Here is a 24,912-nt window from a genome sequence, read left to right on the forward strand (position 1 = left end):
CCACTTTGGGACAAACAACATCAGCAAGACCAGGAAAGAGGACCTGTTTGGGAATATCAGGAACTAGGAACAAAATTAAGGAACAGGTCCCAAGGATTATAATCTCTGGATTATTCCCTGAGCCACGTGCAAATTGGTTTAGGGATGAGAAAATTAGGGAAGTAAACACGTGGCTAAAGGAGTGGTGTGGGAAAGAGGGGTTCCATTTCATGGGGCACTGGCATCTGTATTGGGACAGGAGGGATCTGTACCGTTGGGACGGTCTCCACCTGAACCGATCTGGGACCAGTGTCCACGTGGAAAGGATAAATAGGGAGGTAGTCAAGAACCTAACATCAGGAATTGCAGCTCATGGCAAAACTACAAGTAGTATACTGGTTAAAGCAAAAGTGAAAAGTAACAAACAAGCAAATAACAAACAAGCAAATAACAACCAAGCAAATAACAAACAAGCAAATAACAAACAAGCAAATAACAACCAAGCAGTGCTGAGGGAGCAGTTAGGGGGAACAGCCCGATTAAGAGTTCTATTGACAAATGCACGGAGTGTAAGGAATAAACTAGACGAGCTGCAGGCGTAAATGCAAGTTGAAGATTATGATGTTGTCGCTATTACAGAGACTTGGCTGCAGGATGGTCAGGACTGGGAACTAAATATACCGGTTATAAAGTTTACAGGAGGGACAGAGAATATGGCAGAGGGGGTGGATCAGTCTTACTGATCAGAAATACTATCACCTCACTGGTGAGGGAGGAAACAATGAGGGGGAAAGCATCCAGTGGAGACCATAGGAGTGGAACGGAGGAAGAAAACAATCTAAAACTGTAATGGGTGTTGAGTATCGAGCCCCCTGGTGGCAGTTCTGAGGTGCTAGAATTGTATAAAGGCAGAAATTAAGCAAGTGTGTAGCAAAGGCAGAGTAGTATTAATGGGGGATTATAACTGACACACAGATTGGGAGAGGCAGACAAGCACCTGTCAGAAAGGGAGTGAATTTCTGGAATGTGTCTGGGATAGTTTCCTGCAGCAATATGTTCCAGATGTAACAAGGGGACAGGCAATATTAGATTTAGTTATAAGGGCCTGCATGGTGGTGCAGTGGTTAGCACTGCTGCCTCACGACACCGAGGATCCGAGTTCGATCCCGCCCCAGGTCACTGTCTGTGTGAAGTTTGCACATTCTCCCCGTGGGTCTCACCCCACAACCCAAATAGATGTGCAGGGTAGGTCAATTGGCCATGCTAAATTTCCCCTTAAATGGGGAAAGAAAAGTATTGGGTTACTCTAAATTTATTTGAAAAAAGATTTAATTATGAGTAATAACCCTAATTCAGTTGGTAGCCTAACTGCACAAACATTGATCAAATAGTCATCACAACATGATTGAATTCAGTGTAGTGTTTGAAAGTGAAAAGCACGTTACAGACAGTAGAATTTTAGACTTGGGTAAGGCTGACTTTAACGGGATGAGACGGAGACTGTCCACGGTAAACTGGGGAGATCTGTTAATGGGTCAAACAACTGAAGATCAGTCGAGAATATTTAAAGAAACATTTAACAAGATTAGGAGAAAGTGGGGGAGTGGACTCTATGGTGACCGGACTCCTTTTTCTTTTTCTCCTTTGTTTTTTGTTTCCACCGTGGGAGGGTTTGTTTTATTGGATGCATATATTGACAGGTGGGCCGTTGTTTGGGGTGGTGGGAGGATGGGATTGTTGTTATTGTTAAGGGGATTGATTTTGTATTTATTACCGTTCACTGTTTGTGGGTGGGGGTGTAAATTTTGAAGGAAAATGTGAAAATGGAGAATAAAAACATTAAAACAAAACTTGCCAGAACTCCTGAAAAAAATTAATAGTCGATAAGAGGACAAGGCCTTAATACAATTTATGTAATATAGATTAGGTTTATATTTATTGTCACGTGTACAGAGGGACAGTGAAAAGTATTGTTCTGCAGACAGTCCAGAGAGATCATTTATGAAAAAACATAGGACGTATAATAAATACACAATGTAAATACATAGACGTAGTGTGAAGCAAACAGAGTATAGTGCTAACAACAGTCGGGAAGATGCAGAGATCAGTTCAGTCCATAAGAGGGTCATTCAGGAGTTACCAACATAAGTGGGGAAGGAAGTTAAGAAGGCATACGGAATGCTTGCCTTCATTGGCCGGGACATTGAGTATAAAAATTGGCAAGTCATTTTGCAGCTGTATAGAACCTTAATGAGGCCACACTTGGAGTATAGTTTTCAATTCTGGTCAACACACTACCAGAAGGATGTGGAGGCTTTAGAGAGGGTGCAGAAGAGATTTACCAGCACGTTGCCTGGTATAGAGGGCATTAGCTATGAGGAGAGGTTGAATAAACTCGGTTTGTTCTCACTGGAATAGCGGAGGTTGAGGGGCGAACTGAAAGAGGTCTACAAAATTATGAGGGGCACAGACAGAGTGGATAATCAGAGACTTTTCCCCAAGGTTTAGAGGAGATGTACAAGGCAAGTTTTTTACACAGAGGGTAGTGGGTGCCTGGAACTCGCTGCCGGAGGAGGTGGGGGAAGCAGGGGCGGTAGTGATATTTAAGGGGCATCTTGACAAATACAGAATAGGATGGGAATAGAGGGATACGGACCCTGGAAGTGCGGAAGATTTTAGTTTAGACGGGCAGCATGGTCGGCACAGGCTTGGAGGGCCGAAGGGCCTGTTCCTGTGCTGTACTTTTCTTTGTTCCTTGGTTCTAATACTTTGGGGTGTGAGAGCTGCATTGTGATCCTCCTGTTAGTCTAGAATCGAACCCTCTTTCCCCACTCACTATGTCAACATGTTGACTGGTTGTTGAATTGCTGCCATTTGATCTGGAGGCTCTGCTCCCTCAGAGATCCTGTTCTGAATGAATTCTCAATGTCTTGTTGTATTTCTGCGGCAATATCTCTTGTTCTCTGGGCCCATTTCCCGCCAGTTTTTCTGCTGCTTTCAATGTTTGAAAAATGGTGAAAACAAAAGTAATAAAAATATTGACATTTGCGGGTGTCTGGCGGGAGGGGCGCGGCTTCCCTTCCGACAGTGAGTCAGGGAGCCGCTTCAGCTCTTTCCGTGCGGCCTGGTCAAGCTGCCGAGAGCCTCGGGACTCACTGCTCGGTGCCGCCGGTCGGTGCTGCGAGTCTGCCGGGGGAACAACCCAGTCAGTGACCTTCCTCTGACCCCGGCCCGAGGCTGCGCATGTGCGGTGGAGCGCCCACCCCCTGACCTTCCTGCTGACGGATTGACCAATGGTAAGATTAGGAGGACTGGAAGGACTCTGGTCCTCCAGCCAATCAGCACGATGGCTTTGTGAGAATGAAGATTGAGCTTCACACCGACTGAAACTTCCTCCTGTATCCAACATCTGTGAGTAAAACACTTTCTTTTCTGCCCCTTTCCATTTCCTTTCTCATTCTCACCTTCAATTGGTCACTTGCAGCAACTGAAGGGAAAGGAAGTGAATCCAGGGAGGGTGCAGACTCTGCAAAGCTTGGCTCAGGTCTCTCTCTCTCTGAAAGACATTGACATCCTTTGCTCCCTCAGCTTGACACAGGGAGAATGTGCAGACCTCGCACAGACAGTGGGACCAGGCTTTTGGGCAGAATCCCTGGGTGGTTCCAATGTGCTTGGCCCGGCGGTCGCCTAAAGGATCTCTTGTCTCCGACCCACACTTGAGCCGAGATGTTTATGTCACAAAGGCCCCTGGGTTAAGGGGGTAGCTCTGCCCGCCTCATCCAGGTAGATTGTACTCGGGTGTGGCCTGAGGGAATCTGAGGTTGCAGATCCCTTGGCCTCCTGTCGGGTTATAACCTGGGAAAATGGTGCTGAGGTAGTGGGGCCAATTATCTCAACGAAAGGTTGAGCCGTCGTGATGGGCCAAATGCAGCTCCTATTTATTCTGTCATGAAGCACATGGTAGCACAGTGGTTAGCGATGTTGTTTCACAGCTCCAGGGTCCCTGGTTCGATTCTCGGCTTTGGGTCACTGTCTGTACGGAGTCTGCACATTCTCCCGTGCCTTTCCTCGGGATGCTCTGGTTTCCTCCCACAAGTCCCGAAAGACTTGCTGTTAGGTGAAATGAAAAATGAAATGAAAATAGCTTATTGTCACAAGTAGGCTTCAAATTAGGTTACTGTGAAAAGCCCCTAGTCGCCACATTCCAGAGCCTGTTCAGAAAGGCTGGTACGGGAATTGAACCCACTTTACTGGCCTTGATCTGTTTTACAAGCCAGCTTTTTAGCCCTGTGCTAAACCAGCCCCTCAGTGATTTGGACATTCTGAATTCTCCCTCTGTGTACCTGAACAGGTGCCAGAATGTGGCGAATCGGGGCTTTTTACAGAAACCTCATTACAACATTAATGTAAGCCGACTTGTGACAATAAAGATTATTATTATAAAGCAGGGGCAGCACGGTGGCCTAGTGGTTAGCACAACCGCCTCACGGCGCTGAGGTCCCAGGTTCGATCCCGGCTCTGGGTCACTGTCCGTGTGGAGTTTGCACATTCTCCCCGTGTCTGCGTGGGTTTCGCCCCCACAACCCAAAAATGTGCAGAGTAGGTGGATTGGCCACGCTAAATTGCCCCTTAATTGGAAAAAATAATTGGGTAATCTAAAATTAAAAAAAAAAAAATTATTATAAAGCAGTGTGCAGGGATCTGTCACACAGCCTGAATCAGCACCTTCAGGAACATTGGGAGGGTGAATATTAGATACAGCAGAGTGAGAATGGAGGGAGAGGGTGTGGGATGGAGATTTACAACTTTTAGGAACACAGCAGGCCATTCAGCTCCTGGAGACTGTCCCGCTATTCACTGAGATCATGGCTTATCTGTGACCGAACTCCATATTCCTGCCTTTGGCCCATATCCCTTAATATCTTTGATTTACAAAAATCGGTCTATCTCATTTTTTAAAAAAAATTTTATTGAGGTATTTTTTGGTTTTACAACAACAACAAAATACACAATATACATAAGTCTATAAACATAGTGCAAAAAAAAGCCAGTTACCTCCCTTGCAGGTCCCGCCTTTATTAACCCAATACTCTAAGCTAAACTACCCCCCCCCCCCCCCCTTTGCTGACGATTAATTTTCTGCAAACAAGTCAACGAACAGTTGCCACCTCCTCCAGTGACCCTCTCAAGGCGAACTTGATTTTCTCCAGACAGAGAAAGCTGGCTGATAGCCAGGTCTTCGACTTTGGGGGCTTTGAGTCCGTCCAAGCTAATAGTATCTGTCCCCGGGCTACCAGGGAAGCAAAGGCCAGAATGTCTGCCTCTTTCTCCTCCTGGATTCCCGCATCTTCCGACACCCCGAAAATTACCACCTCCGGACTCAGTGCCACCCTTGTTTTTAACACCGTGGACATGACGTCTGCAAACCCCTGCCAGAATCCCCTGAGCTTTGGGCATGTCCAGAACATATGCAACACCCCTCCCCCCTGCACACCTTGCACACCTGTCTTCTACTCTAAAGAACCTGCTCATCCGGGCCACTGTCATGTGAACCCGGTGAATGACCTTGAATTGTATCAGGCAGAGCCTGGCACATGCTGTGGATGCGTTGATTCTACTCAACGCATCTGCCCAGAGACCATCCTCTATCTCTCCTCCTAACTCCTCCCATTTGCACTTCAGCTCCTCAGTCTGCGTGTCCTCTCACCCCATGACCTCCTTATAGATGTCAGAGACCTTCCCTTCTCCCACCCTCACTCTGGAAACTACCCTATCCTGAATCCCCCTTGGTGTTAGGAGCGGGAAGATTGAGACCTGTCTACGGAGGAAGTCCCGCACCTGCAGGTACCTAAATTTGTTTCCCCTCGCCAATCCAAATTTCTCCTCCAGCTGCCTCAAGCTAGGAAAGCTCCCTTCTATAAACATATTCCCCCATCCTCTCAATTCCTGCCCTCTGCCATCATTTTACCCGCCCTTAGTAAAGGAGGCTGGCGGGTTTTGCTCACTCACTGTGGATGTCTTTTCTGGGTTCGAAACCCAGGGTGCTCTTTGGTTTCAAATTCCAGCATCTGTAGTAATTTGCTTTTTTCCTTTCTTCTTGTGATGGTTGTGCCTGGGGAACTCCCAGGTTATCGCTGAAGGGAGCATGGTAGCACAGTGGTTAGCACCGTTTCTCACAGCTCCAGGGTCCCAGGTTCGATTCCCCGCTGGGTCACTGTCTGTGCGGAGTCTGCACATTCATCCCGTGTCTGCGTGGGTTTCCTCCGGGTGGTCCGGTTTCACCCACAGTCCAAAGATGTGTAGGTTAGGTGGATTGGCCATGATAAATTGCCCTTAGTGCTAAAAAGGTTAGGTGCGGTTACTGGATTACGGAGATAGTGTGGGCTTGGGTAGGATGCTCTTTCCAAGGGCCAGGCCAGCGGAGACTCGATGGGCTGAATGGCCTCCTTCTGCACTGTAAATTCTATGAAAACAGATTCACAGTTTAGCGCAATTTTATTCACAACTCAACAAAATCTGACTCAGTCTCACAGCTGAGCTTTGGGTTTTGCCCACACTTAGTAACGGAGGCTGGCAGGCTACGGCCACTCCATCTGGATGCCTTCTCTGGGTTCCAAACCCAGGGTCCTTTCCTTCTTGTGATGATTGTGCCTGGGGGATTCCCAGGTTATCGCTGAAGATCTGTTTGATGTTCCTTTCTTTATACTGGTGAGCGAGGATTGAGTCATTGGTATACGCCCACCACCAGCCATTGTCCTAGCCAGACCCCAACCTGTTAATGGGAAAGACAGGATATTCCTGTTTATCCATGGTGATTCAATCAAGACGCATCGTCCTCTGAAACCCCCCTTGTCTGACCAGCCATCAGCTCATTATGGAGTCTGATGGCTTCTTTTGTCTGTTCTTCGTCCTGCTGCAAAGCTGATCACCTGTGTCTGGAAGTTTATTACATATTCATAGACTTGGAGTGGGTAATCATGAAGTCCATGTAACAGTAACAGGTCTGTGCCTTGACTTGGGTGCTTTTGCAGATGGTCAGTATCAATTCCAGCCAGGGTCTCATGAGACAGTTTCTGTTCCTGGCCTATGTGTATCTTCTCAGCCTGTTTTCAGTCCCACAATAAAATAACCCCAGAATCTAGGGTACGCAGGCGAGGTGAAAGCAGCACTTTGCGGGACATCGGATGATTATTTGGTTGTGCAAACTCGGTCCTGAACTCGGTGCAGCTGGCGGAGACAAACAGTTATGCCTCCTGGGTAGCCGCAGACGTCCGAAAAGGGCTACAATATGGGGTATATGGGACGCACTGGCTTCCATACATTTAGAGGGAGAAGAGCTTCCGTGAGTCCTGGACAAGATATTCTGTGGATATTATTAACACCATTCAAGCACAAGCAAAGGGAAGGGCCTGTGACACTCTTGCAGGAGATTCAATTGACTATCCGGGGTGACATAGAGGACTTTAGGTTCGGGACAATCCCACGGCACTTATTCACCCCCCTATACAAAATAAACCTCCTTCACATCCACAGGGACAGGAACAAACTGGTGGTTACCAGGCCAGGCGGTGGACCCACTGAGGGAGGGATAAAGTTTAATCTAGCAGTCCCCCAGGAAAACCCATCCAAGGGAACCTTTAAGGACAGCTCTAGGTTTGAGTCATTGGGAACCGTGCAGGAGGGTTGGGTTTACCGGACCGGATCTAGAAGATACCGAGCACATCATAAGCCGATACAGGTCGGTCCCACACAGCCGGAGGTGGGGATAATCGCGGGAGGCCTCCTCTGTGGTAGCAGCCACAGCTTCTGTCTGCAGATAACGGACTCTTTAACACTGAGGGAATTTCACCTCCCGCGACGTACATCAGGCTACCTATTTGGGGCCTGGTGGGATGACTCACTTTACATGGACAAGACACCAGGCAGCACAATCCGATAGGCTATGCACGGAGCAACAGAGCTCGCTCAGGAGAATGTCAGGGCAGTCGACAAATCAGATAAGGAAAGGAAAGATCCAGGTGGGCTCAGCTATCCCGACCATCATTCAGGTGGGACTCTCCGGAACACAACATTGGCGGGACATATGTGTTCCCGGGGCAGCAGGCAACCGACTTACAGATGGGTGGGAGGTAATCCGAATAGGAATGATGGTATGGGCAACGGTTATGTGCTGCCTACAGCGTAAGTGGAGAAAACCTTAGACCGTCCTCCAGTAAATCCCACTAGTCGCCCTCAGGGAGCGGTGTTATGGACCAGTGTTTAGAGAACCCCAAAGTGTATCATGGAGTTCACTTGACCCACAACTTTTAACAGAGTGTGGTTATGGGGACCACTAGGGCCCACTTTACAGGTGTGGTGCAACAGAGAACTAAGAGTATTTTTAAACAATAACAATGTTTATTCTATGAAAACCATGAACATTTTTAAACACAGACAATAAACATCTTAGCAACCATCAACTAAAATACTCCCCCCAAAGAATACAGTACTCTATAAGTAACCCTTAATCTTTCCTTACAACACCCAGAAGACAAAAGGCGCTTTTTAAAACAGAGATCAGATTTAAATTCACTGCTGAGAGCAGTTATCACTTTGAAATCCTCAAATGATCTGGAGACAATCTTTAAATTGCAGAGAGAAATCCTTATCCAGCTGTTTGCTTTTCCTGCGGCTATCCAGCTCTCAAAGCAAAACTAAAATACACTAGCTGCCTGCTCAAAAACAAAAGTGTAAGACAGACAGCCCAGCTCCACCCACACTCTGACATCACTGCAGCTATCTGACAAACACCCATTTCATAAAGGTACACCTACTACAGCTATTCGATAAACACCCATTTTTTACTCGCACATGACATCTGTAAAGGTCTCCATTTTCTCATCAAGACTTCATTTTTACAGTAATAACACTCCAGTATGCACTCAGATTCCTCTTCTGTGTAAGCTTTCTGATACATCCGTTTTATTTCTATATCTTTCTGTTGTAACTCCGCCAATTTTCCTGAACTAAAAATATCCGCCTCATCCTCCACCTTTCTTGTTCTTTTCCAACAATCTGATCAAAAACGTGTCTGATAATTTAACTTCAACTTCACTCTGATTTCTCCTCTTGTCTTAACCTGTGACTTTATGACCTTGTTACTACATAATCTGGAAAAATCCCAGGATATTCTTCCTTCAACACTTCAGTTGTCTGATTTTCCACTGGCTTATCAACCACAGTAGACGTCACTCCCACATGTGATCCAGCTGTATCATTACCCAAGATAAACTGTATTCCTGGACAAAATAGTTTCTCTATTACTCCTACGACCACTTCACTACTCTTCACTGGACTTTCCAACCTTACCTTATATAATGGAACACTACTCTTCTCACCCTGAATTCCACATATTACCACCTTTACTGGCAATATTTTTCCTAAACAACATAATTCCTCATCCCTTACCATTAAAGATTGACTAGCCCTCGTAACTCTTAAAATTGTGACTTCTTTACCTGCTCCTTCTGATACATATGAGTAAACTTCACCCACACAAGTAAATTCTTTAAAGAGATCTGGCACCTTCTTATCAATCACCTCTTGCTCAGGCTGTGCAATCTTTTGTACCTCCTTCACTTCACTTGGGCTTTCTTTCACCACTTTAACAAACCCCACTGTCTTCTCCTGTTTTACCACATCAGCCTTCCCAGTGCTTTTCTTCAACCACCAGCACTGTGACTTTACATGGCCTAGTTTATTACAGTGAAAACATTTGAAACTTTTCATTTCTCTTCCACCCTCCTGGATTTCTTTTTTAATCTGAGGTGCACTCTCCTTATTATCTCCTATCAGATCTCCTTTACCTCTACCACTTGAGTATTTCTCTTTTCCCCAGTTTCTATCCCTCACCGGCTGAAACTGATGTCGGAATCCAAGCTTTGATTTATGAACTGATCCATAATCATCTGCCATTTCTGCTGCTAACCTCGCAGTTTTAACCCTCTGCTCTTCCACATGAGCATTTGGCAGCACGGTAGCATGGTGGTTAGCATAAATGCTTCACAGCTCCAGGGTCCCAGGTTCGATTCCCGGCTGGGTCACTGTCTGTGTGGAGTCTGCACGTCCTCCCCGTGTGTGCGTGGGTTTCCTCCGGGTGCTCCGGTTTCCTCCCACAGTCCAAAGATGTGCGGGTTAGGTGGATTGGCCATGCTAAATTTCCCGTAGTGTCCTAAAAAGTAAGGTTAAGGGGGGGGGGGTTGTTGGGTTACGGGTATAGGGTGGATACGTGGGTTTGAGTAGGGTGATCATTGCTCGGCACAACATCGAGGGCCGAAGGGCCTGTTCTGTGCTGTACTGTTCTATGAGTTCTCACTACATCAGGTATTTAATTTTTAAACTTCTCCAAAAGTCTAATTTCTCTGAGAGCTTCATACGTTTGGTCTGTTTTCAAAGCCCTTAGCCACCTATCAAAGTTACTCTGTTTGATCCTTTCAAACTCCATGTGTGTTTGACCAGGTTCTTTCCTTAAATTTCTAAACCTTTGTCTGTCGGCTTCAGGCACTAGTTCATACGCACCTAAGATGGATTTTTTCACCTCCTCATACGTCCCAGATACCTCCTCCAATAGTGATGCAAACACTTCACTAGCCCTACCTACCAACTATGTTTGAATCAGTAATGCCCACATGATCAGTAGCCATTTAATTTGTTCAGCCACCTTCTCACATGAAATGAAAAAGGCTTCTACCTCCTTCTCATCAAACCGTGGCAATGCTTGGACGTATTTAAATAGATCTCCACCAAGCCTTCAACTATGACGCTCTTTCTCTTTATCCTCATCACTATCCTTCAACTGTACGTTTCCCTTAACATCCGCCAATTTTAACTGACTGTCATGTTTCATGGCATTTTTCTGAAGTTCAAACTCTCTCTCTCTTTTTCCCTTTCCTCTCTCTCTTTGTGTATCCATGATCTGTATCGCCCTTTCACTTTCTTTTTCTCTCATTGCGTATTCAAGCTGCTTTAATTCTTTTTCATGTTCAAGTTGCTTGATTTGCAACTGAATTTTTGCCATTTCTGAGTCAGACTGTATCTCAGGCAATTTTAAATGCTCAGCTAGCACCGTAAGTACCTTTTCTTTTTGTATTCTGTCAGGTAATGTTAACTGCAATGTTTTTGGCAAATCTAAAAGCCTATTTTTAGTCTCTGTTCGTAAGATACTGCATGTGACCGTCTCCACCCACAAAAACGTCAGTGCCTCTGAAAGAGCCATTGTGCACAACACACTCCTACTTAAACTGGTATACCACACCTGAAAAGCAACCACAATATGCTCACCACTCACTGTCTTAAAGTTCACAAAGCCAACCCAATAGATAGACTTTTATCCCCCTTGAGCTCCCAATTTGTTATGGGCCAGGGTTTAGAGAACCCCAAAGTGTATCATGGAGTTCACCTGACCCACAACTTTTAATAGAGTGTGGTTATGGGGAGTACAAGGGCCCACTTTACAGGTGTGGTGCAACAGAGAACTAAGAGTATTTTAAAACAAAAACAATGTTTATTCTATGAATCCCATTAACATTTTTAAACACACACAATAAACATCTTAGCAACCATCAACTAAAATACTCACACCAAAGAATACAGTACTCTATAAATAACCCTTAATCTTTCCTTACAGCATCCATAAGACAAAAGACCCTTTTTAACACAGAGATCAGATTTAAATTCACTACTGAGAGCAGTTATCACTTTGAAATCCTCAAATGATCTGGAGACAGTCTTTAGATTGCAGAGATAGGCCTTATACAGATGTTTGCTTTTCCTGCGGCTATCCGGCTCTCAAAATGAAACTAAAATATACTGTAGCTGCCTGCTCAAAAACAAAAGTGTAAGACAGACAGCCCAGCTCCACCCACACTCTGACATCACTGCAGCTATCTGACAAACACCCATTTCATAAAGGTACACCTACTACAGCTATTCAATAAACACCTATTTCTTAAAGGTACTCACATATGATAGCGGGAAGGGAAAAGGTTAATGGCTGTTACTCACAGCGGGTGGTTGAGGACACTTTCCGTGATCTGGAGGCCAGGCCACCTGAAGGATCCAGCACCGTGTCCTCAATTATGATCGAGGAAGGAGAGCTTCCATGAGGATAGGCAATGATATCCACAAGGTATAGTTTATTACACAAGCGGGGTGCACCAGAACAGATATTGGTTCATGTCTATCTTGGGTCTATTTTTCATCCGGGGGGCCTGTTGTGGGAAAATATCGGGGCCCATGTTTTTCTACATATATATTTATTCACATGTCCATTCACATCTCCGTTTAATCACGGGATAAATGTACAAACACACAAAGGCAAGTCATACCTCACTAGAAAATAGGGACGGGTTAATTCAGACATCCAGGCAGGCAGCAATCAACACAGGCCATCTACACCCACAATGGCAAAAGTCTGAAAAACCCATTTGAATTAGCAAAATAATCAGGGAAACTGCACTGAGACAGACAGACTGCTCAGAAATCAAGAAAGATGGTTATCTACGGATGAACATGGAGGGGAGGCCATTAACACCACATCACAGTTAGAACAACCCTCTGAAATGCTAAATGGGGGCCAGGAATCGGCCGGAGATGCAATTATCAAGTTTGTTTCAAACAATTTCTGTACTTAATGTGATTATACGGACCATCCAGTATTCAATAAAACAAATCAATGTTTTTTTAAAATAAATTTAGTGTACCGAATTTAATTTTTCCAATTAAGGGACAATTTAGCGTGGCCAATCCACCTAGCCTGCGCATCTTTGGGTTGTGGGGGCGAAACCCACGCAGACACGGGGAGAATGTGCAAACTCCACACAGACAGTGACCCAGAGCCGGGATCGAACCTGGGACCTCGGCGCTGTGAGGCACCGGGCTAACCCACTGCGCCACCGTGCTGCCAAAACAAATCAATGTTAAGATTAAGTTTTACATTTATCCAACTATCTGTAGTCTGTAAAAACAATTAACATATCAATACAACATCGGACAGTACAACTGGTCATTGCAATGTACAATGGGGGAGAGACACAGACTCATTGGGACCTGCAGCATTCAGGCCCGAGCCTCTGCATGTCCCACATGCATGTGAAACAAAGACTTTTCCTTAAAGTTCACCACAACCTCCAGGACTCAACTTTAATTCCCTCCAACGCCAACTGTCAGAATGAACAAAATGCCGTCCTGGATGTAACTGAAGCAGAAACAGTAACAGCAGAATCCACCCCATTATCACTTGTGAAGTTGTTCGTGTCTGAGTAAGCGCCAGGAAACACAGAATTCCTTCCCACACACAGAGCAGGTGAATGGCCTCTTCCAAGAGTGAACTCGCTGGTGTCTCTGCAGGTTGGATGAGTAACTGAATCCTTTCCCACACTGGGAGCAGGTGAACGGCATCTCCCCAGTGTGAACTCGCTGGTGTCTCCGTAGTGTGACTGGTTTACTGAATCTCTTCCCACACTGAGAGCAGGTGAACAGCCTTTTCCAAGAGTGAACTCGCTGATGTGTCTGCAGGCTGCCTGAGTAAATGAATCCTTTCCCACACTGGGAGCAGGTGAACGGCTTCTCCCCAGTGTGAGCCCGCTGGTGTGTCTGCAGGCCGGATAATTGAATAAATCCCTTCCCACACTGAGAGCAGCTGAACGGACGCGGTTTCCCAGTGTGAACTCGTTGGTGTCTCCGCAGGCTGGATAACTGAGAGAATCCCATCCCACACTGAGAGCAGGTGAACGGCCTTTCCCCAGTGTGAACTCGCTGGTGTGTCTGCAGGTGGGCTAACTGAGCGAATCCCTTCCCACACTGAGAGCAGGTGAACAGCTTCTCCCCAGTGTGAACTCGCTGGTGTTTCTTCAGGCTGGATAATTGAATAAATCCCTTCCCACACTGAGAGCAGCTGAACGGACGCGGTTTCCCAGTGTGAACTCGTTGGTGCCTCTGCAGGCTGGATAACTGAGTGAATCCCTTCCCACACTGAGAGCAGCTGAACGGCCTTTCCCCAGTGTGAACTCGCTGGTGTGTCTGCAGGTGGGCTAACTGAGCAAATCTCTTTTCACACTGAGAGCAGGTGAACGGCTTCTCCCCAGCATGAATTCGTTGGTGTCTCCGCAGGTTGGAGGACTCACTGAATCCCTTCCCACACTGAGAGCAGGTGAACGGCCTTTCCCCTGTGTGAACTCGCTGGTGTGTCTGCAGGTGGCCTAACTGAGTGAATCTCTTTTCACACTGAGAGCAGGTGAATGGCTTCTCCCCAGTGTGAACTCGCTGGTGTGTCCGCAGTTTGATTGAATGACTGAATCCCTTCCCACACTGAGAGCAGGTGAACGGCCTCTCCCCATTGTGAACTCGCTGGTGTTTCTTCAGGTGGGATGACTGAGTGAATCTCTTTTCACACTGAGAGCAGGTGAACGGCTTCTCCCCAGTGTGAACTCGCTGGTGTTTCTTCAGGCTGGATAATTGAATAAATCCCTTCCCACACTGAGAGCAGCTGAACGGACGCGGTTGCACAGTGTGAACTCGTTGGTGTCTCCGCAGGCTGGATGACTGAGTGAATCCCTTCCCACACTGAGAGCAGGTGAATGGCCTTTCCCCAGTGTGGACTCGCTGGTGTGTCCGCAAGTGGGAGGAATTACTGAATCCCTTCTCACACTGAGAGCAGGTGAACGGCCTTTCCCCAGTGTGAACTCGCTGGTGTGTCTGCAGGTGGGATGACTGGATGAATCTCATTTCACACTGAGAGCAGGTGAACGGCCTTTCCCCAGTGTGAACTCGCTGGTGTGTCTGCAGGTGGCCTAACTGAGTGAATCTCTTTTCACACTGAGAGCAGGTGAACGGCCTCTCCCGAGTGTGAACTCGCTGGTGTGTCCGCAGTTTGATTGAATGACTGAATCCCTTCCCACACTGAGAGCAGGTGAACGGCCTCTCCCCAGTGTGAACTCGCTGGTGTTTCTTCAGGCTGGATAACTGAGTGAATCTCTTTTCACACTGAGAGCAGGTGAACGGCTTCTCCCCTGTGTGAACTCGCTGGTGTGTCCGCAAGTGGGAGGAATTACTGAATCTCTTCTCACACTGAGAGCAGGTGAACGGCCTTTCCCCAGTGTGAACTCGCTGGTGTTTCTTCAGGTGGGATGATTGAGTGAATCTCTTTTCACACTGAGAGCAGGTGAACGGCCTCTCCCCAGTGTGAACTCGCTGGTGTTTCTTCAGGTGGGATGACTGAGTGAATCTCTTTTCACACTGAGAGCAGGTGAACGGCCTCTCCCCAGTGTGAACTCGCTGGTGTTTCTTCAGGTTGGATGACTGAGTGAATCTCTTTTCACACTGAGAGCAGGTGAACGGCTTCTCCCCAGTGTGAACTCGCTGGTGTGTCTTCAGGCCGGATAACCGAACGAATCCCTTCTCACGCACAGAGCAGCTGAACGGCCTCTCCCCAGTGTGAACTCGCTGGTGTTTCTTCAGGTGGGATGACTGAGTGAATCTCTTTTCACACTGAGAGCAGGTGAACGGCCTCTCCCCAGTGTGAACTCGCTGGTGTTTCTTCAGGTGGGATGACTGAGTGAATCTCTTTTCACACTGAGAGCAGCTGAACGGCCTCTCCCCAGTGTGAATGCGTTGATGACACTCCAGCTTAGATCGGGCACTGAATCTCTTCCCACAATCCCCACATTTCCACGGTTTCTCCATGTTTTGGTTCTCCTTGTGTCTCTCCAGGTTGGACAATTGAAACCTTACCCACACACAGAACACGTGTACGGTCTCTCCCCGCTGTGAATGGTGCAATGTTTTTTTCAGACAGTGTAACTGGTTGAAGCTCTTTCCACAGTCAGTGCTCTGGAACACTCTCACCTGTTTCTGTGTCCCAAGGAATCAAGTGATTCTGTCAGATCAAGACGTGACATTTGAGATTTCTGTCTGTAATTCCTCCTCTTCTAATATCCTGGAAAAACAATTTACAAAAGTCATCACTGTCAGTATAGGACAGAAATTCAAAACAGACAATTCTGCTTCCGATGGAACATTCTTCCCTCTCTCATTCCCCAAAAGCTGTAAATCTCCATCCCACAGACTCTCCCTCCATTCTCACTTTGCTGTATCTAATATTCACCCTCCCAATTCTCCTGAAGGTGCGGATTCAGGCTGATTGACAGATCCCTGCTCACTGCTTCCTGTCCTGGACACAGTGACCATAACAAATAGGAGCTGCAGTCAGCAATTTGGCCCATTAAACTTGCTGAACCCTTTATTGAGCTCAATTGCCGATCTCCTCAACACCATTTTCCCCACACTATCTCCCATATCCCTCGATATCTTCACTATCTCGAAACCTATCAATCACGAAATGGAAAATACTTGCTGACAGACGTCTGGTGTAGAGAATTCCAAAGCTTCACCGCATCCTCGAATGAAGAATTCACTCCTTATCTTCCTTTCACTTAATTTTCCGACCTGTTCCCCATGACACTCAACTCCCTCGTCAATCGGAAATCTGTCTAACTTCACGGCAACGAGGACCCAGGTTTGAGTCCGGCTCCAGCTCACGAATCTGCACATTCACCTCGTGTCTCCGTGGGTCTCATATTCACAACCCAAAGATATGCCGTGTAGGTGGATCGGCCAAACTAAATTGCCCCTTAATTGGATAAAAATTGAATTGGGTACTTTTAAGTTAAAAAATGTTTTGGCAAGGGGGTAAAGAGTCACAATCCAATCCAGTGATTACCCACATGTGCTTCGTGTAAGGTTGTGGTCAATGCCCACCCCTCCACTTTTCATCCCAGTCCAGGAGGTGGAGACTGGGCTCCGGATGAGTAATGGCGGCCGCAGCTCCCAATATCCCCCATGCTGGAGAATTCGCTCCATCTGCCATGCGGGCAGATGGCCCAGGAACTGCACATGGCCAAGGGAGAGGAGCCCTTAATTGAACAAAAAAGACTGGGTACTTCAAATTAAAAAAAGAAATCTGTCTAACTCATCCTTGAATATATTCAATGACCTCCAGACTCCACTGGCCCCTGAGGAAGAGAAATCCCGAGATTAACAACCCTCTGAGGTAACAGATTACTGAAAATATATGACGTAGTTATAGTACAATATTACAATACGAGAAATAAAAATTATATGTACTGTACAGAACCATAAATAATATATCTAATCTGTACCATATAACAACACTCGACATATCTCTGGCCGATATTAATTTATTGACCCTTAAATGTTCACTGATGCTCACTGAATCAAAAGGAGGGACTGTGGTGACCTAGCCGGCCTAGTTTTAAGCCCCATTAAAATTGGAAATCCGAAATTAAAGAATTGGACATTTTAAGTTAAACGAGTCAGCACCAGCAAATGGCCTGCTGGGAATTCGAACTTGGTCAAGTTCGAATATACAGACTCCGACATGTCTGGAACTGCCCTACCAACTCATCATCAACAGATCATTGCACTCTATTCATTGCACAAGCCCATTGTCAGTGTCCCAGATCGAGCCAGACTCTTGTGCACCCAGAACAACAGGTTATGTGCCAGCAAACACCACAGAGGTGAACACTTGGGGGTGGGGCCCAGTCTCCTGTCAAGCAGACATCAAGAAACCCATTGGGTGTTGGGACCCTCTCCCGAGATCTCATTGGCCAGAAGCCAGAGTAGTTTCTGGAAAAGGCGGGAAGGAAGGAGGATGTAAATCAGTGGTTCTCAACCGGGGTCCACATGGACCCTGGGGGTCCATGTAACATTACTGGGGGTCCACACAAATAAAATACCGAATTGGGGGTCCACGGTGATATTTTAGTGGTCCATAGAGCAATTCTACTTCAGAACAATTGTTATTACTGAGAATAAAATTTTTACAGTAATCTACGCCATATTAAAATACTAAAAGTAGAAATATTCATGTAGCTATGAATTTTTTATGGCAATCAAGTAGAAGAAAAAAACTTTACATTTGACAGTGTCGTAAATTTAAAGTTACCTAGAACAAACGGAGGTGAAAATCACCCATCTTTTCTCAGGTAGCAGGCAGCGACTTTAGATGTTTGTTTTCATGATGAATATTCACCTTTCTCTCTCTCTCTCTCTCTCTCTCGCACTGACAAAGGTCAAAGAGAGATTATAATCTATCTAATTTACCTTGAGGGCTGAAGGGGCTCAGAACCAAAAAGGTGCATTTGCTGTGGCCCTAATTGTCCCACTAATCTCCCTTGGGATTCATAAATTTATGGGTGAAGAGATATGCCTTGCTTTGCCTGGAACGCAGTTTCCATATGTTTAATAAAGTTCATAGTTCGATTCAAACTATTTTTCTTTCAGATTTTTCATCCTAACTCAAGTTATGAATAACATTTCTTTACAGGAGACCCTCATTGAATTACAAAGTGATGAAATATTGCACGCAAAATTCAAAGATGGGAAGCATAATATATGGAAAACAAATGACACTGCTAAAAAGTACCCACTACTCTGGGATAAAGCACAGCTCTACATTATAGCTTTTCCATAATCTTACCTTGTTGAATCAGGATTTAGTCGTGTTTTTCACTTATTATCAAAAGCTCGTAATAGACTCGGCATTGTGAAAAAGGGTGATCTTCGACTATCATTGACCTCGATGGAGCCGAATATAAAAAAACTCGCTGAGCAGCATCAACCACAGGGATCTCATTGAATAAATCTGCATTTTTTTCTTAATTACTCACTATGGGGGTCCACAAAAAAAATTAAGAGGAAAAGGGGTCCATGGGTTAAAAAAGGTTGAGAACCACTGTAAATAGATGTCCAAGCAGCAGCGAAAACCTGATGTGGGAGATGACCCTGACCAACCCCAGACTGACCAGAGAAGGAAGGAGGGAGGAAGCTGCCAGCGAGACTAACCCAGTGATGATGGACCAGAGAGGCTTGAGGATTGGATCTACAGATCAATCCAATCACCTTTGTGCATATTAGAGCCGAATCCTGGATATTTCTTGTATACAAACTTGGGTTAATTTACGGATTATCTTTGTTCAATAAAGATTGTATTTTGTCCATTTTTCTCCTCACTATTAAAAGACACTTGGGTAGAACTTTGATTAAAATACTGGTTGACATATCTGAGATTTTCCAGATACAATAGGATGCCCTATTGTTATTGCTCTTCCTCTCTTTCCCCTCTCCTGTACAGACAGGCTGCTTGTGGTGCCAGAAACTTGCCTCTGTTCATACTCCCTGGAGGAACCAGCCTCATCAGCCTCCAAAATGGAATACCGATTAGCGAGGGGGACCCCAGGAGACTCCTGAACTACCTGTCTCTTTCTCTTGGACTGCCTGGCGGTCACCCATTCCTTCCTCAAGTTCCTTCAGCTGCGGTGTGACCACCTCTCTAAACATGCTATCCACGATGCTCTCAGACTCGGGGATGCTCCACAGCCGCCGTTCGAGCTCTGAAACCCGAGCTTCCAAGAGCTGCAGCTGGACACACTTCCTGCACACAATGCTGGTCCCGGGAACTGGAAATGCACCTGGATTCCCACATGGAGCAAGGGGACCAAACCATGGCTCTCCTGCCATGAGTAAACCCTTTTAATTTGAAAAGAATACTATATATTTAAACAATAAATCAACAAAGTCCCTACCCTAATTATGTGGAGACAGTGGCGTAGTGGTATTGTTGCTGTATTAGTAATCCAGAGACCCAGGGTGATGCTCTGGGGACCTGGGTTCAAATCCCACCAGGGCAGATGGTGGAATTTGAATTAAATAAAAATCTGGAGTTAAAAGTCCAATGATGACCATGAAGCCATTGTCAATTGTTGTAAAAACCCATCTGGTTCACTAGTGTCCTTTAGGGAAGGAAATCTGTCATTCTTACCTGCTCTGGTCTACATGTGATTCCAGCCCCACAGTAATGTGGTTGGCTCTTACATGTCCTCAGAGATGGGCAATAAATGCTGGCCTAGCCAGCGATGCCCACATCCATGAACAAATAAAACAATAACTTATAATTTAATATAGGATGAAAAATACCCACCAGGACTGGTGAATTTCCAGCTTCAGTGGGGGTTATGAATCCTTTCCCACATTCCCTATATTTCCATTGTTTCTCCTTGCGGGTGTCTTTCTGCCTCTCAACATTCAATTCATTTGTTGAAGCCTTGTCCACACACAACTCGTGTTGGGTCTTTCCCTGCACCAATTCTTTATGTTTTCTTCAAGCTATATAACTGATTCAAGCTCTTTCCCATTCTGTGCTCTGGAACACTATCACTCGGCTGTATGTGTATCTCGGTGCTTTTCCAGTCATGTTGATTCATAAAATTTTCTGCAGCAGACAGAATAGACAAACGTTTATCCAACAATGAAAGGCTAATGAATAGAGCAGATCTGCAGCTGATGTTTGGTGTGAGGTTTCTGTCTGCAAATCCTCTCCTGATATCCTGTAAAAGGAGTTTTAAAAATGTATCACTGTCAGTGCAGGATAGAAATTCAGAACAGACAATTGTAGTTTCTCAGGAACATTCTTTCCTCTCTTATTCCCCAAAAGGTGTAAATCTCCATCCCACACACTCTCCCTCCATTCTCACTCTGCTGTATCTAATATTCACCCTCCCAATTCTCCTGAAGGTGCTGATTCAGGCTGATTGACAGATCCCTGCTCACTGCTTCCTGGCCGATATTAATTTATTGTCTCCTTAAACGTCAGCCACCTCCTGGGGAAACCAGAACCTTTCATTGTGTGAGAGCCTGAATCAGCCAATAGGAATCATTCTCGGCGCAGGCTCCCAGCCGGGTCCCCACTCATTGTTCTCCCTCCTCGTGACAACGTTTCCAGGCAACCGGCTGACGTCTCCGCCGAGAGCGAGAAGCCGCTCACCTCATTCCCCCCCGGCCAGTGACTGCGCATGTCCAAGGGAGAAGGTGAACTGAGCATGTGCGAGGGAGAGCTCACCTCCTGACCGTCCAGTATTGGTGTTGACCAATGGGAAGAGTTGGACGACCGGAAGGACTCTGGTCCTGCATCCAATGAGAGTGATTGAAGATTGAGCTTCACGTAAACTGAAACTTCCTCCTGTCTCCAACATCTGTGAGTAAAACACTTTCTTTTCTCCCCATTTCCATTTATTTTCTCATTCTCACCTTCAATTGGTCACTTGCAGCAACTGAAGGGAAAGGAAGTGAATCCAGGGAGGGTTCAGACTCGGGAAATCTTGGCCCAGGTCTCTCTCTCTCTCATCCTTTGCTCCCTCAGCTTGACACATTTATTTGTCTGTCCAAAAGGATGGACTCTTTCCTCATGTTCACAATTAAAGGGCTGGTTTCCCCAGGAGATGGCTGACATTTAAGGTGACAGTAAATTAATATCAGACAGATAATCATAATAATAATCTTTATTATTGTCACAAGTAGGCTTACATTAGCACTGCAATGAAGTTACTGTGAAAAGCCCCTAGTCGCCACAGTCCGGTGCCTGTTCGGGTTCACGGAGGGAGAATTCAGAATGTTCAATTTACCTAAGAAGCACGTCTTTCAGGACTGGTGAGAGGAAACCGGAGCACCCGGAGGAAACCCACACAGACATGGCGAGAACGTGCAGACTCCACACAGACAGTGACCCAAGCTGGGAATCGAACCTGGGACCCTGGCGCTGTGAAGCAACAGTGCCAAACACTGTGCTACTGTGCCACCCCGTATGATATGTCTAGTGTTGTTATATGCTATGCATTCGATATATTATTCAGAGTTCTGTAATAACGCACATTTATTATTATTTCTACCTGTTTAATATAGTATAATAACTCTGTTATATATTTCCAATGATCTCTTCCATCAGATGGTTGTTAGTCTCTGGATTTCTCTTCCACAGGGAGGGCGAGGGTCATTGAATATTTTTACGGATTAGTTCGATAGATTTCTGATTGAAGAAGGTTATGGGGAACAGGTGGGAAAATGGAAAGAAAGCTGAGATGAGGAGGGATTTCTTCACTCGAGGATGTTGTGAAGCTTTGGAATTTTGTACACCAGAGGACTGTGGAGCCTCAGTCATCAAGTTTTTCCAAGACAAAGATTGATAGGTTTATAGATATTGAAGATATCAAAGGATATGGGGGATAGTGTGAGAAAATGGTGCTGAGGTAGATCGGCCAATGATCTCAGTGAATGGTTAGCAGGCTCGATGGGCCGAATGGCCGACTGCAACTCCGATTTGTTATGGTTTCCGTGTCCAGGACAGGAAGCAGTGAGCATGGATCTGTTAATCAGCCTGAATCAGCACCTTCAGGAGAATTGGGAGGGTGAATATTAGATACAGCAGAGTGAGAATGGAGGGAGAGTGTGTGGGATGGAGATTTACAGCTTTGGGGGAATGGGCGAGGAAAGAATGTTCCATTGTAAGTAGAATTGTCTGTTCTGAATTTCGATCTTATGCTGACTGCAATGTCTTTTCCAAACTGTTTTACAGGATATTAGAAGAGGAGGAATTACAGACAGAAATCTCAAACATCATGTCTCGGTCTCACAGACTCACTCAATTTATCGGGGCCTAAATGTCATTGGTCTTTGAATCCAGAGGGAGAATGGTTTACTGATCTGTTGACTTCAAAAGATTTTAAACATCAGTGTGACTGGAAAAGCACCGAGACACACACACCCGAGTAAGAGTGTTCCAGAGCACTGACTGTGGAAAGAGCTTTAACCAGTTACACAGCTTGAATAAACATCGCACCATTCACAGCGGGGAGAGATTGTACACGTGTTCTGTGTATGGACGAGGCTTCAACTGACCAGGAAACCTGGAGAGACACAAGGAGTTCAAAACATGGAGAAACCTTGGAAATGTGGGGACTGTGGGAAGGGATACAGAGTCCCATCTGCGCTGGAAACTCATCGACGCATTCACACTGGGGAGAGACCATTCACCTGCTCTGTGTGTGGGAAAGGATTCACTCATTTAGTCTGTCTGCAGTCACACCAGCGAGTTCACACGGGGGAAACACTATTCACCTGCTCTCAGTGTGGGAAAGGATTCAGTGATTCATCCAACCTCCAGAGACATCAACGAGTTCACACTGGGGTGAAGCCGTTCACCTGCCCTCAGTGTGGGAAGGGATTTATTCAGTCATCCAACCTACAGATACACCAACGGGTTCACACTGGGGAGAGACCGTTCACCTGCCCTCAGTGTTGGAAGGGATTCACGCGATTATCCAGCCTGCAGTCACATCAGCGAATTCACACTGGGGAGAGACTGTTCACCTGTGTTCAGTGTGGGAAGGGATTCGGTGATTCATCCACCCTGCAGACACATCAGCGAGTTCACACTGAGGAGAGGCCGTTCACCTGCTCTCAGTGTGGGAAGCGATTTACTCAGTCGTCTAATCTGCAGAGACATCAACGAGTTCACACTGGGGAGAGGCCATTCACCTGCCCTCAGTGTGGGAAGGGATTCAGTGATTCCTCCACCCTGCATTCACACCAGCGAGAGGCCATTTACCTGCTCTCAGTGTGGGAAGAGATTCAGTGATTCATCCACCCTGCAGATACACCAGCGAGTTCACACTGGGGAGAGGCCAGTCACCTGCCCGCAGTGTGGGAAGGGTTTCAGTCATTCATCCACTCTGCAGAAACATCAGCGGGTTCACACTGGGGAGAGGCCATTCACCTGCTGCCAATGTGGGAAGGGATTCACTCAAACATCCACCCTGCAGAGACACCAGCGAGTACATTCTGGGGAGAGGCCATTCACCTGCTCTCAATGTGGGAAGGGATTCACTCAATTATCCATCGTGCAGACACACCAGCGAGTTCACACAGGGGAGAGGCCGTTCACCTGCTCTCAGTGTGGGAAGGGATTCACTCAATTATCCAACCTGCAGAGACACCAGCGAGTTCACACAGGGGAGAGGCCGCTCAGCCCTGCCTTCATTTTACACAACGATCCTCTGCAGCCCACCAATACCCGAATAAATGGTTCTTAAAACACTGGTCTGGGTATTAAAGGCACGGGTTTAATCCTGTGTTGCGGTTTACCTATTACCTGACAGGTACGACCATTTGGAGAGAATCGCACTACATTCTTTGCCGTCCTGGCCAGGAAGAATGCCTGTTGACTGATGCCTGGGTTTTCCGAATTTCCACAAATCCTGCCATTGGTATCTCGTGCTACCCGCAGTATTTCCCTACGATATTTGGGATATCTGATGAACAAACATCCACTCCTCAACCACAGATATATAAGGATGTCTCCACTTCCTCCTCAGAACTCTGTTCTCAATGTAGTAACACTTTGGAACCATTTCAGCCTCAACGTCCATGAGACCTAACTGTGCTAATCTATATAACTCTGGGTCTGCCTCCTGGGCCTCAGTTAATGAAGTCCTAGCAAATACTTCCTCACAATTATCCCCAGTCTCAAGGATAGTTTTGGCTGCTCTACCATCTGATTGTGGCCTGACTTTAATCTCTGGCGATGAACTTTGTTTAGCCATTTCCCTGGTCACCACACATGACGGAAAAATATCTGGAAACTGTTCCTGTAACTGTTTTGTCTCCTTTTCCTCCCTCAGACTCTCTGCAATCATGGGTGAAGCTACAACCTTCACAACTTAACACGGTAGCATAGTGGATAGCACAATTGCTTCACAGCTCCAGGGTCCCAGGTTCGATTCCCTGCTGGGTCGCTGTCTGTGCGGAGTCTGCACGTTCTCCCCATGTGTGCTTGGGTTTCCTCCGGGTGCTCCGGTTTCCTCCCACAGTCCAAAGATGTGCAGGGTAGGTGGATTGGCTATGCTAAATTGCCCTTAGAGTCCAAAATTGCCCTAAGTGTTGGGTGGGGTTACTGGGTTATGGGGATAGGATGGAGATGTGGGCTTGGCTAGGGTGCTCTTTCCAGGAGCTGGTGCAGACTCAATGGGCTGAACGGCCTCCTTC

At 46.3% G+C, this 24,912-nt stretch overlaps 2 pseudogenes; one reads left to right on the forward strand and one right to left on the reverse strand.

The window, feature by feature from the left end:
* The window catches only part of LOC119951191, a 73,211-nt pseudogene that overhangs the window by 36,355 nt on the left and 11,944 nt on the right, over positions 1-24,912 (reverse strand).
* Positions 20,356-24,600, forward strand: LOC119952374 (annotated as a pseudogene).

This window comes from Scyliorhinus canicula, chromosome 17, assembly GCF_902713615.1.
Source record: "Scyliorhinus canicula chromosome 17, sScyCan1.1, whole genome shotgun sequence".
Lineage (NCBI taxonomy): Eukaryota > Metazoa > Chordata > Chondrichthyes > Carcharhiniformes > Scyliorhinidae > Scyliorhinus > Scyliorhinus canicula.